General features: G+C 39.4%; 1 pseudogene; it reads left to right on the plus strand.

The window, feature by feature from the left end:
- The first annotated feature begins 2,575 nt into the window (after positions 1-2,575).
- LOC123952560 lies at positions 2,576-3,260 on the plus strand (annotated as a pseudogene).
- The last annotated feature ends 2,103 nt before the right edge of the window (positions 3,261-5,363 follow it).

Consider the following 5,363-nt stretch of genomic DNA (forward strand, 5'->3'; position numbering starts at 1 on the left):
GGCTCCAGGATCATGGCCTGAACCAAAGGTAATTGTTCAACCAATTGAGCCACCCAGGCGCCCCTATATCTTTAGTCTTAAGAACACTTTTTTAACACAATTCTTTACTAAAATTAAAGACTCATTTTTAAAGTATGGCCTTTCTTCAGTCTCAGCTGAAAGCCTGAGGTTCTCAATAAGGATATTTCACCATGACTGAATTTAACTTCAGTGTGTCCCAGAACCCACAATTTCTGATGTCCCCACTTATCCCACAATTGTGAATCCACAGGGAGTTTTCTGACAGGTCTCATGAAGCCCAGTGATGTACACGGGCAGCCCAGCCATTGACCAAAGATATTTAGAAGCCACCCAATGAGACTTTTGTCCTTACAACCCCCATCTCAGTATCCTTTCTATAGCTTCATGCTCTTAAATTTCAGATATTTTTAAAAGATTCTATTTATTTATTTGTTTAGAGAGAGATCATGAGTGGGGGGGGGGTGGTTAAAGGGAGGAGAGAGACTCTCAAGCTGGTCCTGCTGTGAATGTGAAGCACAAAGCAGGGTTCGATCCCATGACCCTGAGATCATGATCTGAGCTGAAATCAAGAATTAGACACCTAACTGACTGAGTACCCAGGTGCCCCCCAGATTTCAGCTATTTTAATCTTTTCATCTTCAATGAGATACAGGGTTCCACTTGGGTTTAATTGCTTGAATCATAGTTTGAATAGTTATCTCATACAGAAAAAGAAGATAAACCGGGGATTTACTTCATATGCTTCCCTTCTCTCAAAGAAGGGAAGGATATCTCAAAGCTATCATACCATATCCATTGTCCCATATTTAAAACCCATTGCCTCATATATTTTGTCCAATTTCATAGTTGTCTGTGGAAAGAGAAGAATAACTGCCAGTTACTCCATCATGGCCAGAAGGAGAATCCCTTTTAACTCATCTGCTAATTTATTTGTACATAGTTATATAATAAAAAGTAAGGAGAAGATAATAAAATGTCAAATATTTAACCCTCATATATTTAAACAAAAAAACAATTAATTGTAGTATGAATCACAGCAGCATTACATCATTGTTATATCTTAATAAAGACAGACATCATCCACACGAATGCTCCAGACTTTTTATCTCTGAGATGTTCCATCTAAGAATCGATATCTCTGAAAATTCATGAATAGCCCTAGAACTAAAGACAATTAATCAATGAGCCTCCTTGAGCAAATTCTCAAGTGGGCTAAAATATGATACATGATATAAATGTTAAAATGATAAAAAATGTTACAAATAAACATTTTTCTTCTATAAAATTAATCATCCTCTAGCAGGGTTGCTTGTATGATGTATAAAAGTAAGAGACAGCAGAGAGTGCATAAAGCACCACAAATTATTTGATAATTCTGGGAGTTCTTGTAAAAAAAAAACAGAGACAAAGAAAGGAAAAGAAAACAGAAATAGGAGGAGGAGAAGAGAATCAGAGGAGAGAGGAGAGAAAGGAAGGGATTTTTAGGCCATCTCTTTAACTAGGATTTTGACCCTTCATTAATATAATCCATTCTTAACCATGTTGTTCCTGAAATTCAGTTACTTGTTATTTCCTATAACTAGTTTGGATTTTTCACCTAGCCCATTCATCTTAGCTCCATAAGTGAAATCTATTGATTCTATTAACCTGCCATATTGGCTACATTTTGCAAATATGGTGCTTTCAAAAGCCTCCCTTCCCAGGAGAACTGGTGACATATCAAAACTGTCCCAAGAGATTTGGATTGCTTGTTTATTTTATAGTGACATTTAGCCATTCTGACAAGTGCTTAATTATTATATGTTCCTCTATAAAGGTTGTCTCTGACAATATGTGTAAATCAAATAAATTAAAGCACTATAAGCTATTAGTTTTCTATTCTGGTTGACATCTGTGACATTCGTTAATAAATAATTTAGTACATTTATAGACAATGATGAAGAGAGCATCATTACTGCTGGGCTTATTTTCTCCCAAAGGATATGCTAGACAGCTGCTTACCTCTAATAAAGTTAATAAATCTAAGGCCGTGACTTAACACTTTGTCCTACTATTATAATAGTTTGAATATACCATATTAGTTTACATTATGGACATGCAAAATATATTGCTATGCAGTGTTGCACAGTTCAGCAAAGACCATTATTGCCATAACGAGTCACATAATTAAGTCCCAAGCTCTCTTGTGTCTTATAAATTCTTTCTCCAATGTGGATCTCAGTTTCCTCATCTATTAAGACAAATTTAAACGGAACTCAATAAATGCTAAGGTCTTTCTAATCCTAAGATTCTGAAATTTTGTGTTTTGTTAAATCTTACTGGGAATCCAACTGATAGGTAGTGATTCTCTTATCTTATTGATAATAAGCCTTGCCTACACCCCCACCTTGTCCTCCATACCTTGAGTATTTGACTCAACTCTATTAATTGTGAAAAGAGATAGTGGCTACTTGAAGTATATGTAATTTTTAGCACAGAAAATAAGGTAAAGTTCGGTTGATTCTTATACCTTCTAAAAATGAACTAGCATCTTCAAGAAAACACCAAAAGGTGGATGCTACCAGTGCTGCAGAAGGCCTGGGAGGGCCTGGAGGGCCCTGGAGCCTTTAAGCAACTGCCTGGGGGCTTTACCACTGGTATCTCAGGCCAGGATTGTGGCCATGGAGGGGCCAGGGCTGAGGCCATGGAGCTTGTGGAGGACCAAAGGCAAGGAGTGAATCCATATCACCAAGCTGGACCATCTGGTCAAGGGCATGAAGATCAAGTCCCTGGAGGAGATCTATCTCTTCTCCCTGCCTATCAAGGAATCTGAGATCATTGACTTTTTCCTGCAGGCATCCCTCAAGGATGAGGTTTTGAAGATTGTGCCTGTACAAAACCAGACCTGTGCTGGACAGCAGTCCAGGTTTAAGGCATTTGTTGCCATTGGAGATTACAATGGACATCTTGGTCTGGGTGTTAAATACCCCAGGAAGGTAGCCACTGCCACCTGTGGGGCCACCATCCTGGCCAAGCTTTCCATTATCTCCCTTCCGGGAGGCTACAGGGGGAATGAGATTGGCAAGCCCACACCATCCCATGTAAGGTGACCAGTGACTGTGGCTCTCCTGATGTGCCTTATCCCTGCCCTCAGAGGTATTGGCATCACTTTAGTCCCTGTGCACAAGAAGCTCCAGATGATGGCTGGGACTGATGACTGCTATACCTTGGCTAGTGGCTGCACTGCCACCCTGGGTTAACTTCGCCAAGGCCACTTTTTTCGGGGGGGGGGGGGATGGGCAGACAGAGAGGGAGAGAGTCTTAAGCAGGCTCCACATGGAACCCAATGTGGGCCTGATCCCACCATCCTGAGATCGTGACCTGAGTTGAAGTCAAGAGTCGGATGCTTAACTGACTGAGCCACCCAGGTGCCCACCAAGGCACTCTTGATGTTATTTCCAAGACTCCCAGCTCTCTCATCTCTGATCTCTGGAAAGGGACTGTGTCCACCAAGTCTCTATCAGGTTAGGAATTCACTGACCATCTTGTAAAGACCCACACCAGTCTCCGAGCAGAGGGCCCAACTGTGGCCACCACGTAGTTTAATATAAAAAAAAGAAAGTGAATTAAACACTTAAAACAAAATAAAACAATAATAAAAGTGAACTAAATCTCAGTTTGCTACTTGAATATACTGGTTTTCCTAAGATGAGATAGGTAGGTGGGTATGAAGAAAAAAGAGAGGAAGATGGGCAGAGGCAGAAAAACTTTATTTCACTCATCTAATGAACATATAATGAGGGACCTGCAATGTGGTAGGTACTGTGTTTAGGTGCAGTGCTAGTAACTGAGGATACAGAGAAGAGTAAGATAGTCCCTGCTCTCAGAAAGCTCAGAGCCTAGTGGTAGAGGCAGAGTTAAAACAATTATTATACTATAATGTGATATGAGCAGCATTTAACTTTTATGACCACTTACAATATGCCAGACTCTGCTAAGAGCTTTACAAGTACTATCTCATCAATTACCAGAAGAGATTCATAAAGTAGACATATTGTTATCACACCCTTTTTTTGCAGATGAAGAAATAAGTACAAAGGGGGCAGTCAAAACTACTCTAATACTCATGGGCCCTCATGGTCCTCTGCATTGCTTCCCTGCAACTTTCTCAACTTTTCTCCAGCTAACAATTCTCTGGTTCTATTTCTATTTCACATTCCAGAAAGAGAGAATCTGATTGGACAATTTTAGCATTTCCTGTATTTTGGAAACAGTCTTGCTCTCAGTCATCTCACCTCACTTATATTCGAGTTTTGCCAAACTATAGATTAGTGACTCTTGATCCAGATGCTTTCCCCTTGGAGGGATCATGTATGACAAGGAAGCAGGTAATGTGGTATACAAAATGGCTGCTCTCCTGAGCATGGCGAAATTTCCATGAAAGATTGTTGTGTGCAATGGACTGTATGATTGGTTTACTCAGTTGAAAAGATATGGATGAGCTTTCAAATAATAGGATATATCAATTGTGAAGTATGCTTAAGAAGGATCATAAATACTACGTAGTACCGTTAGCAATAGAAACTTTAAAAAACTAAAGCAATTAACCTTTTTTGGGGATCTAAATCAAAATACTCCCCCAGAGACACCTGGGTGGCTCAGGAGGTGAAGCATCTGCTTTCAGCTCAGGTCATGATCCCAGGGTCCTGGGAACAAGTCCCACATAGGGCTCCCTGCTCAGCGGGGGGCCTGCTCCTCCCTCTGCTTGCACACACTCTCTCTTTCTCTCTCTGGCAAATAAATAAAGATATTAAAAAAAAAAATTCCTCCAAAGGAATTGTATTGAATAATGATTTTACCAGAACAATTTCAGGTATAAATTGGATGAATGTTTTATATTGTGATAGGCAAGAGTTTCCTTTAGAAAGGCTCATTTGTTTATATTCTTATATTTTTGTTCCATTATATTTTTCATAGTTCTAGTTATAAGGCAATATTGTGATATGTGAGATACAACCTCATGTTTAATTTGATCATTTGGGGAATAAAGGCCCCAGATACAAGTAAATACAAATCTTTGGAACTACTGAACATAATTTGCATGAGAACCTAGACTACCATTTGAGCAATGCTTCAGTCCACTGAGGGCGTACCTTCAAAGTTAAGTCTCAGGGATAACACAGTTCTCTCCTTGTCAATTAATTGCTTTTGTACATTACCTTGGATTACCTTCCCTAATACCCCACAAGAGTATGGCTCTACTTTTCTGGCATAGAAATATTATTTTACTTATACTGGCATAGAAATACTAATTTTACAGGTGGATGTTTGAATTTGGGAGGATACAGAGATTTGGACCATTT

This window comes from Meles meles, chromosome 11, assembly GCF_922984935.1.
Source record: "Meles meles chromosome 11, mMelMel3.1 paternal haplotype, whole genome shotgun sequence".
NCBI lineage: Eukaryota > Metazoa > Chordata > Mammalia > Carnivora > Mustelidae > Meles > Meles meles.